The 12,075-nt window shown below is 35.5% G+C and overlaps 1 protein-coding gene across 4 annotated transcripts in view; it reads right to left on the bottom strand.

Moving 5' to 3' along the window:
• Positions 1 to 12,075, bottom strand: part of ADGRB3 (adhesion G protein-coupled receptor B3) — a 708,089-nt gene that overhangs the window by 218,156 nt on the left and 477,858 nt on the right. The gene's annotated exons all lie outside the window — the stretch shown is intronic.

Consider the following 12,075-nt stretch of genomic DNA (forward strand, 5'->3'; position numbering starts at 1 on the left):
AATACAAAAACCAACAAAACATGACCTCCAAAGTAATTTTCATCTTAAACATTCAATTACAGAATTAACAATTAACTGAAGTAGAATTGACTAAAGTTCAAAGTCAGACTCTTATTTCCTTAACAACACTAGTCTTCCTATTTCCGTATTTGTCTTTTTACAGTCCATTATCAACTCAGCAACCTGGGAAATCTTTTAAAAATTAAACCAGTCCAGGTGTTCCCTTAAAGGGCCCCATATAATGTCCTCAGGACCCCACAGGATGTCTTCTGACTATTTTCTTACCAACTATGCCCCCACAAGCTGGACTTCATTCCTTGCCATACTTAGGCCATTGTCCTTGTGTTCTTAGCAGCAAATACTCTTGCCCCAGCTCTTTACAGGCTTCTCCTCACTCAGATTTCAACTCAAACATCATCTTCTCACAGTGGCTTTTGCTGGCCTGCCATCCACCTTAGGCCCCCTCAGCCCCTTGGCTAATCCAATTCTTCATCACACTGTCCTGTTTTATTCTCTTCCCAGCATTTTCTCATTTTCTTAAATCATCTTGTTCATTAATTGGAGGGCAGAAACCATGCCCATTTTTAAAACTAATACCTAAAATAACGATAACTTGGTAAAAGGAGCTTCTCATTTCTGTGTAAAACAATCAAAATACTTTGGAGCTTAATTGAGATCAGGTTCATAATTAAACATTTTCAAATGAAATGAATGGGCATATATAAAACTAAATAAATAAGTGGTCTTCCATTTTGTGTTTTTGACTTGTATTAAATATTTGTTATAAACATAAGGACATATACAGACACTGTCAGATCACCATATTAGTGAAAAGGACTAATTTTTTTTGGTGGTGGAGAGGTGTTATCTAAATATCAGTAGTCAAATAGTTACAGTCATGTGATTTCCCTCATTTACAGTTTCTAAATGAAGAAACAAATCTCTCTCCATTTTACTTAACTGTATCTTCCTCTTCTAAGAAGCAGTGAAAATTTATGTATTTTTGGAAACATATCAGTCTATGAAAAATTTTCAAATCATAGAGATTACTGTATTTAACATCTGCTTTAGAACACAGATTCCATATTAGATTACAGCAGATTAACTGACTGGGATTGGTGAGAGTTGGCTGTTCTTAATTCCCTACCCTGTGATGTTTCAACTTCCTGCATCTAATAATCCTTTAAAAAACACTATTGGCTTAAATTTTGCAATAATGTAGGATTTATAATGTACCTTGATAAAGAACAAAAGATATTCACTGATGTACATGATGGGATAATATTAAATTTTGTGTTTTATTTTCTTAGCTATTTTGGCAGATGGAAACAAGCACACAAAACCTGCCTGGTGGCCTATACCAAAATGTAGATGCTTAAAGTTAATGGAGGTGCAAAAAGAAAAAAAAAAGTTAATGGAGGTGCTATTTTAGGAGATATGGCTGGGAAGGACAACAATGCTAAGGTGTGAAATACTCATTTTATTCCTTTCTCTCCTTTTCTTAGTTATATTGGATGTATTCTTTCACAAGAGGCAATTTGTCACTTTAGATTATTAGCTATAAGAAAACTAGGTTTCAAATACAAATTAATACATCAGATTATAAATCAGTCAGATTTTAGAATATAGGTTTCCCCCATCCCACCCTTACTATCTGAAAGTAGAGCATTCCTATGAAACCTTTTGTAAGCAAAGAAATAATCATCATTTTGTAAAAGCAAAAATCCTCTTTAAATTTCTTTCAGTTAGCAAAAACAATTACTAATGTAGGTCTTTCGTAAAAATAAAGTGTCATATGGCAAACTTTCAGATAGAGGGGGTAACCTGTACTTGTAAAGACTATTAGGGGTTTCAGTGCTGCTAAGACTATTTAGAGTTTCAGTGTTATTTAAATAACCAAGTGCTGGGAAAATGTATTTTCAATGTTCTCTATTCTTTTTACTTTTAACTCATCAAAGTTACTGCAATTTTAAGACTTTTAAAAGCTGATCATTTTATGTATAAAGAATAGATATGATCTCAGTAAATACAAACGGTCTTGGTAAAAACAGGGAAATCCAATACCTGTGATTTGAATAAATGAATGGAGGGACAGATGACTCTACTGTGGCAGATACAAATACTGTTCAGTTAAGCTGAGCATGTAAGGAGCATAAAGTGTGAGCTAGAGCCTATATTAGGCACTGAGGATATCCAATTGAAGGGGCAAGTCTTCAACCTTTAGACCTGCTCTCTAGGGTGGAGACTGACACTAACAGAAGCTCAGGACCATGTGCTATGTGTTAAGTAAGTGGTCAGTGAGGGGTGTTTTGGATAAACAGAAAGTGGATCTGACATGACCTGAACTGGCCATGAAGTGTATGGAGAGAGCTCTAGGCAGATGGAGCAGAATGAAACAAGGTGTGGATAGTGTAGTGAGTGGGGGGAAAGTACAAATGGATGACTACATGACATGACAAGACACAAGTATTGGAGAAGACAGAACAATGGGAAATGGGGCTGGATCATGAAGGGCCTTCATCAATCATGTGGAAGAGCCTGCACTTTATTTAATGAGGTGTTGGGGAACCATCAAAAGAGAAAATATTGTAGTGGAAAAATGGAAGATAGATTCCAGATCTAAAGACCAAAGGTCAAATCATGTCTCTTACTGCAATTTTTTTTTTTTTTTTTATTATAGATGCAGGTCTCTCATCATCACATGAAGAGTAGGGGCTATCCTTAAAACCTGACACTGATCCATTATGGAGAGACAATGAGTAAGCAAAGGACTGTGGGCAAAGGAAATGCATGTACAAAAGGTGACTATAAAATCACCAATCAGTTTTGATGTGTGGCTCCAGGAATTTAGATTCATTATTACATCATTATAGCTCATTCTGTTTTATTAAAATTAGGCAAGACCTACACTTACTATTGTGTCTCTAATGTAATTTTAATTATTCCTAAAAAAATCCTAATATTAACCTTTTTAGGAAGAGTCTGAGATACCTGAATGATCTTTATCTGATAGATTTCATTTGAAATTTCCCACATTTTTATATCGCCATGACATTAAAGTTGACAACTCTTCTTTAGGACAGGCTGTAGTGTTATACTTTGTTGAAAAAGAGCTTCCTACTTCCATGAAAGCCAGTTACAGCATATTGGGAGTCAAATCCTGTCATCTTTGTTGTTCTTTCCATTTACTTTCTCACCCTATTCTATAGTGCTTCCCAAGCTTCCCTGCTTCTTCCCATCCCAACTTATTTCATTTGTCTATGAGTCTTTAAGTATTTAGATTTATCAAGCTTGAAAAACGACTGCAATACAATTCCCTGACTCTCAAAAGTTATATGTTCAGAAATGGGGAAAGGGTGAATCTTTTAGGATAACTTTATAAATGTTCTCCTTTATGTCCCGCCTGCCATGAGTCAATCTGTGTCTATGCTATCTTCCTCTGTCTTCTATAAACATTTTCTGTTTTTAACAGAGTTTTAGAACTGAAAATCTAACTCTTCATGTGAGTGTCTTGAGCTTCCTACATTCCTACATTTAGAGGCAGTCTTCTTAATATCTGGGAGGACACTTTATGCAGAAGGCACTTCGATGGATACATGTTGTTGGTTAGGAGACTCTAAGCTCAGCACCTGAAAATGTTTTATAATCTTTTCCTTAACATTGATTTATTTAGTAGAAAATATGATCATAAATTGAGAGCCTCAATGAAGCGCCATGACCCTTACTTTAGCCACCAATATAAATGATCTCTTTTTTAATTTATTTAGACTGCATATACTGTTACAGTATAGTATAAAACAATGCAAAAACAATTTCTCTACCTGCTCCGCTAGCTTCTTAGACAACCAAATACTGTTGTAAAATACTACATAAAATCAATATAAATATGTCACTAAAAAATTCTTAAAAGCGTATCAGTTTTGAAGGGTCAACTTTGATATTTATAAAACAAAAACACATGCTCGGTTCTGCTTATGGATTCAGGCACTTAACACACTTGTAGATTTAAAAACTGTGAAGCCAAATAACTGCCCCTATGAATGAATTGGGACACACAGAATTAGCTATTTGTGTTCTTGTGATGAGGGGCAAGTCACTAACAGCACCTGTAATTAACCACCTGCTCCTCTAATTACAGAATCACAGATTATATATTCTGGAAAGCAATTCGTGTTCCACATTTCAGATTAAAGATACAGATTTACATAATAGGAGAACATTTATCCCACTAATGGTTTCTAATAAATTCACACTCAATTTGCATTAAGAAGAGTCACATTTGGGACCTGAATTTAAACACGATCTTTTCAAGATTTTTCTCTGGATGCTGTGGAAGCTACAAGAAACAGTGGCTACTTAAGATAAATCCATTTGGAGGGATAAATATATAATAATGAATGTATTTTTGACACATAAAAATCAGATTTAGAGCCTGAAAAGAAATAAGATTATTCTTTTCTCAGTCCAAAACATTGGCTTTAAAAAAAAAAAACAAAATTAAAATGCATTAGTGATATTTTTTTGGGCCCTTTCAAATAATATAACAACTCACCAAACCACTCACTGCATTAAAAATATAGGGACAGGAGACCCTAGATAGGATTTTAAGAAAAAGGTTAGCTTCACTCATTCATTCATATTCATTTAGTCCAACAGTTAGTGAGCATTTACTCAATGCCAGGCACATTTTAAATGGAGCAGTGAATAAAAAGACAGAAATCTTTCCCTTAATGGAACTTGTAGGAGCAGGAGCAAGTACTAAGATAAATAGGTAAAATAATACAGTATTTGGCCAGTAAATGCTGAGGAGAATAAATGAAGTGGGGGAAGGAAGACAGGAAGAGTCAGTGTGGGGGCAGAGGGTTGATATTTCAGAAGAGTGGACAGAGAATCTAGAAGGTGATACTTGAGTAAACAGCTAACAGAAATGATAAAGCAAATCTCATAGCATTCTAGGTAGCACAAAGACTATTCTGTGGGTGGCTGGTATGAAGAAAAGCAAAGAGCAGAGTGAAATAGAGAACAAAGGGGAGAGCAGTAGGAAATCTGGTAGGAGAGGTGATCAGGGAGGAAGATATTCATGTAGAACCTTAAAGTTAATAGTACAGAGGTAGGTTTTTACTTTGGGTGAATAGTCTGGGGGGAACTTGTTAACTGTTGGAATGGGAAGGGAAAAGTATGTTGTAAAATCTTTGAAGTTGAGAAATCGGGTTATCTGAGTTATGAAAAACCCTAAGTACTCCATTTTAAAATGAGAAATCAAAGTGCAGAGCAATTAGGATTTGCCCATATGTAGCTAGTAAGAAGCAGAGTTGGAACTTGAAGCTAAATTCTAACTTTATCACATATGCAGTCTCAACATTTCACAGGTTCAGGAAGAAATGTCTTAGCTTCAAGGAGACTAGAGATTGGTATTGATGAGTTTAAAAATCAGTGACCCTGGGATCCCTGGGTGGCGCAGCGTTTTGGCGCCTGCCTTTGGCCCAGGGCGCGATCCTGGAGACCCGGGATCAAATCCCACGTCGGGCTCCCGGTGCATGGAGCCTGCTTCTCCCTCTGCCTGTGTCTCTGCCTCTCTCTCTCTCTATCATAAATAAATAAAAATTAAAAAAAAAATCAGTGACCCTAAGCTGAACAATCAAATTACAAAGTGTTGGGGAAAAATGGAATTCTCCAACATTATGCTTTGATCTTGCTTTTGGCAAGTATTTCATTTATTGAATATCTTTAAACAGATCATGTTTCATGGGGCGCCTGGGTAGCTCAGCTGGTGAAACATCTGCCTTCAGCTCAGGTCATGATCCCGGGGTCCTAGGATTGAGCCTGCATTGGGCTCACTGCTCAGTGGGGAGTCTGCTTCTCCCTCTCCCTCTGTCCTTGTGCTCTCTCTTTTGCTCTACCTCAAATAAATAAATTAAATCTCAAGGGAAAAAAAACCGCAGAGCATGTTTCACAAAGATTTCAAGTAGTTAAACTGATCTGTGCCTATATTTTTTCTTCAGGGGTTAAAGTTGGTCTCGAAAATTGGTTTAGGGGAAATGTGATTTGCATATGCAAAATGTATCTGTCCTGTTCTATAGTTGGATATGAGTGTATGTGCACAGATAAGCAGTGCTTCACAGGAAAATGCTCTATGGCCGCTTAGCTCAGTTGGTTAAGGCTTCACGGTAATTAAATTGGAGCAGGAGTTCTTCCCTATGTGGGCTTCTATCTTGGCCTCATCACAGCTGCAGAATGCATCCCAAACCCTGACCAGCTGTCTTGAAAATGCATGCCCTTGGTCAAAAGGACAGAGCCATAAAAGTCAATCACTATGGATGGAAAAAAGATTGCTCGAGAATATGCCATGCTCATAGTGGGTCAGCAGCATCCTTTTAATACTCACAGGCAACCCACTGATTAGTCTTGAGTTGGAGTAAAGCTGGTTACCTCCCTGACTCATAACAACAAAGGCAGATGAGCAGCAATTTTGTTTCTTGGTGTGAATGTCTCCTCACGTCTGCGGGGGCCTCTGCTGAGCATTTCTCTCTCAGTGGGTCCCTCTGTGTGGGAGTATGTACATGTTCTAATCTGGGATGTGATCAAATAAGACTACATTTTGTTTTTCTTCTGTGCTCTTCTTGAAAGGCTCAGTCCAAATTCAGTTTTCATGAATTGTGCTACTCTAATCTTATGTATCAGGCACTAGAGGCTCTTGAATTCAGAGCATAAACTTAATGATATAATATTGCCAATTAGTATGTTGCTATTAAGTTTAAAGTCTTTACACGTTTTCCAAAATGCTGTGCTTGCATCTAAGATGCTAAGCTGCTAAAAGCTTTTGACAAGTTTTGACAGAGATCAGTTTCTAAAATGGCATATTCAATGAATCATGTAGGCTATAGTGCAGGAGGCAACACGTGATAGAGGCATGGGTATGGATTCCAGTTCTAGTCTGTGCTGTGGCACTCAACAATTAAGAAAACTTGAAATAGGGGCATTTCATTTCAATGGATCTTAGTATAATAACTGTTTCAGATAAAGTGATCTCTAAATTTCCTTCAAGACATATAATGTTTCTAGTGGGTTCACTTCCTACTGAAAGTCGTGAAAAAAATATATTTGAAGTCAAGATAAATTAGTTGTTACTAACACCATGATCACTGGCACTGGAGATACCTGTGTTGTCTCTGGTGAGCTTATATAATGAATATAACTTAAAAATGTATCTCCTCATTTGTAAAACAAGAATTAAAACCCAGAAGCAATTTTTGGGAAGATTAATTTGGGTAACAAGTGAATGGCACGTAATAGTAAGAAATGTTAGCTATTGTTGTCTCTTTCTCTACATATTCCTACATAGTTTATGTATATAAATAATTTTATTATATTAGTAATGCAGAAGTAAAAAGTTTGTCACATAAATAAATGCAACCTTATCCAACAGATACAGGTCATAATTTGAGGGACAATGAAGATATACTCACAATAAAACCTGAGCGCAAAATACCTAAAATTCCTATATTGGCAGTTACTTTTTATACTCATAGAGTACTAGAGAACCCATCCTAAAAGTACTGAGTCCCACAGGTGTTTGTTGGCATTTGATTGTCAGTAGGGACAGTCCTTGTAAGGCCACTGCCAGGCTAGATGAGCACTGCCATCGGGGAGGTGAACAGCTGAGTGGCAGTGAGCTGTACAGGCCCGGGCTGGAAGGATGAGTCCTGTAAAGAGCTACCTTAGGGAAGCTCAGTATTGTCAGGTATCACCAGGTACCTGGTGTGGAGAAAAGGTGAGGTGAAAAATATGAAAAGAGGGCTAAACAGCTCCCAAATCCCTGGGTCACTACATATTGAGTGACTGGACTTGGTTCAGCACTGCTTCCCTGCCACCCCCCACCCGCCACACAGACAGACATGGGAACCAGTTATCTCATGCTAAGCTACTTTTCTCAGTAGTGGTCAGTTTTCAAACAGAAATTCTTTGGCTTAGAGTTAACTCAAATCTGCTTATTCTGAATAGGGCCATGCACTAGTTAATTTTAAAGTAAAATAATTTGTTCCTTTAGCATCTTTTGATGGACATAACGCAATTTTTCTCATATGAACATTTTTCTTATAACCTTTGCTTTCCTTAACCATTTAAATTCTGATGTGAATTTCATCATATAGTTCTCCTTCTTAGTCTTAATGGCAGCTTTACAATGGAATATTCTTATTATTCATTATAATTTATTAACTTAGCACTTTATAACGTCAATGTTGTAAATATCATTAATTTAGAATTCAAGGAAGAAAAAAATAGCAGCCTCCAAAAATAAATCATTGCACCTGATAACTCATTTTAACCACCAAATAGTGTTACTGGGCCAGTGTCCTCTCCCCAAGAAAAGAACTTATCAAAGAATCAAATAACTTGTCAATGGGTATGTGGAGGTTTGGGGTTGCTAAGTTTCATTTTAAATTTCACTCTAACTTTGGCACATTTATATTGTGAACACTTGAACACTGGCTGCCACTGAATAAGTTTATCCATAACCTGTGACAATAGGATGATGGTGTCATGTAGAACGATTACATAGCTATGCTTGAGCCTCAAAAAGACCCTGGGAAAAAAAAAAAAGACCCTGGAAATTGGCAGCTGAACATACATCAGGCACACACAAAGATTCCTGAAATAATTAACTACAAACTACTTGTAGCTACTATCTTCAACAACTGTTGTCCTGATTCTGGGACAACATTGATGAATAAAGTAGATGTGATGGAGATTGCCAACCATTCTCTAAAAATCTTTTTCCCTCTTCTTCCAGGGAGCACAGTATACCATCTATTACAGACTTCTTCCTTGTAGTTAGGTATGGTAATTATGTGCTTCCTTGTTTTTATTTAGGTAGGACACACTTTTAGCTGATACCCCAAAGAATGAACATAGAAGTAATAGGCCTGGGTCATTAAAACTTCCCATAATTGCTTTTCCACATTATTCTCTACTTTCTGTTGTCTGGAATGGACTTGGCCCCAAAGCAATGTCTGAAAACATGTTGAAGATGGAAACATGTCCATCAGGTGGGTTGCTGAATGACAACTTGGAGAAGGCCATCCTGCCAACCTCCTCACCTACTCTACTTCCTGTTCTGTCAGCATGAGGAAGGGAAAGACATTTATTGTGTTTGAGTTATTGTAAATTAAGGAACATTTTCTTACAGAAACTGGTATACTACAATATAGTGAACACTACAATTTGAGAAATTGTTCTTTTAAGCCACTGAGATTTGTTTTTCATTTACCATAGCATAAGCTACTCCATCTAGAATTCCACTGATCACAGGAAACGTATTTTCATAGATTAATTTTAACATTTTATGAATTGGTGATCTCTTTAGGAAAGGATAAAAAAAAATCACTGAATAGAACCAAAGAGGAATAGTTGTTTGAGAGAAAAAACAAGTCTGTTTAGAGACAAAGGGAGAGTGCAGACATTTGTAAACTTTTGCATTAAGATTCCATACCTGGCACTCATGGAATGCAGAGTATAAGGGAGCACACTGGCTATCCAGTTTTCTTTCACATTTGAGGCTCAGAGAGATCTTATGAAAAAAATACTACTACACTGGTGTTGTAGGGAGAGGAAACATTTTTTATTGGAAAAAATATTTTTTAAAAGGACACTAACAGGTATCCCTGGGTGGCTCAGTGGTTTGGCACCTGCCTTCAGCCCGGGGAGTAATCCTGGAGTCCAGGGATCCAGTCCCACATAGGGCTCTTTGCGTGGATCCTGCTTCTCCCTCTGCCTGTGTCTCTGCCCCTCTCTCTCTCTTTCTCTCTCTCTCATGAATAAATAACTAAAATCTTTAAAAAAAAAAAAGGACACTAACAGTGAGGAATTTAAGTCCTGCTTTTTACTCAATGGCCTATAGAAGATATTATTTATTCATATTAGATAATGTATTTATACAACCAGAAAATACCACAAAGAGCATTATTCAAAGTAGATGAATATTTTCCTGTAACTGTACATGAAAACAAAATTGGCTGTTATTTGAAGTTCTGGGTTCTAAATACAGTCTGGCTAAAGGAAATGAAAACAGTCAAAGAGGAACTAAAATGATTAAAGGAAATGGTTCAAGACAGAAGAAAAAAATTCTTTATTTTGAAGATGGGGGGAAAAGATAGTAGGTAGAGAATAACCAAAAGGAATACAATCATGAGGGGAATTTTTAGAAAGAAATGCATTTTCTTGTGGAATTCCAAATTTATAGACCTATAGAAATAGACACGAAGTTTAATACTAAATAAATCAAAGTAATTACTTTTCAATATAGTAAGATATGTATTTCTGTAGCAAAAAGCATTTGTAGCATTTAGTATGGGCTAAACAAGATATAAAGGACTTATTTGCATTTATAAGATATATAATCATAGAGAAAAATAGATGTTAGTTATATATTCCAAAGTTTGGGAGGGGGTTATCATATATTATGACTTTTTTTTTACCTAGAAATTATTTTATGATACCCATGTTACTTACAGAATGTGTAAGAAAAACGTTTTACTCAGGATGACATTTCTTATGTTCTAATATTTTTAATAGCCTAAGTCATTACTTTATAACTATCTATGTATATTTGTTTATATACACATATACAGATACATGTGCACATATATATTTATATGCACAGATTTAAATATGTATCTATACATACCTGTATACATATATTCATGATAACTAAGGACATATTTCTGAGGCTATTTCCTTTCATTAAAGAATATGCCAAAAAAAAAAAAAAAGAATATGCTAAGGAGGAGATATCACAAGTTATTATTTAATTTTGGTCCCTGTACTTTTCCTCCTTCCTCAGTAAGACTAAATTGAAGTTGGTATTTTCCTTTGTATTTCATTTCAATTACACAGGGAATCTCTTGTAGAGAGAACATTTTCTGTTTTATGTTCTGTTTATAGTCACAGACTAACCTGTTTTGGCTTTTCCAAATTCAACATTTGGCATTTTTTCTTTTTCTCTTAATTGTCCCTCTAGTCTCTTTTCCTGTTTATTATGGATCTTTTTATCCTCCAGCAGATTTTTGATAATCATAAATCAAAAATACGAGTTGCTGAATTTTCCAAGTCAGAGTCGAAATTGGTCTTTTGGTATCATTGAGACACAAGAGACTGCAAATTTCTAGTAATTATATACTTTAACTTGCTGGATTTTTTGAGCTAAGAATTTTTTTTTCTTTAAATAATGGCATTGAAAGTATAAATGCCATGTTGTCTATACTCTCAAAGTTTATATGTAAAAATTAATTCAAGTATAGCCTTTCTCCTTGCTTAATATGACAGTACATTTGTTCTGTTGAATTAAGAGAACTTCTTTAAAAAAGACAACTATATTTTTGGTGATATTAGTGTATAGAGTACATTTTTATGGGCCTTATTGAAATCAATGTTATCAGGTGAAAATCTGAAAACACTATTTAAAGAGTCCTGATGTAATGCATTAAAAATCCTTAACAAATAAAATATGCTTGTGATTTTTATTGAATAGTATTCACATCTGTTTGGCTACTTCTGGAAGAAAACAGAAGATAAGAAGTCTATAATGGACAACAAAAGTCATTACTTAGCATAAGCAGCTCTGTTACTTATTTGGAATTCAAAAAGCTTCTTATTTCAATGTCTATATAGTAAATGGTCCTTCATGTCTTTAGGGAGTACCTCAGGGTTCCTCTTAAATGAATTTCTCAATGTATTGAAATTTACACTCTTCAGAAAATACTGTGAAAAGAGAAGATCTTTCCACAAAACCAAAACCAAAACAAAACAAAACAAAACAAAAAAAAAAAAAGAAAAGAAAAAGAAAACACTCTGATCAGGGACCGCTTGTTTGCAAAGGTGAAGTTTACATTTAGAAAATACACACATTAAAACCTATGTAGTCAATCTTCTCTGACTAAATGTATTCTCTGGAGATATTACTCTTCAAATTTTCAAACCTAGGTTATATTTCCTTATTGTCCAGAGGCTCATGCATGATATTCAAACTGTCTCCAATTATTTTAGTTATATATCTACATAAGTCCCCTCAATTAGAGA

Source organism: Vulpes lagopus, chromosome 1, assembly GCF_018345385.1.
Source record: "Vulpes lagopus strain Blue_001 chromosome 1, ASM1834538v1, whole genome shotgun sequence".
Taxonomy (NCBI): Eukaryota; Metazoa; Chordata; class Mammalia; order Carnivora; family Canidae; genus Vulpes; species Vulpes lagopus.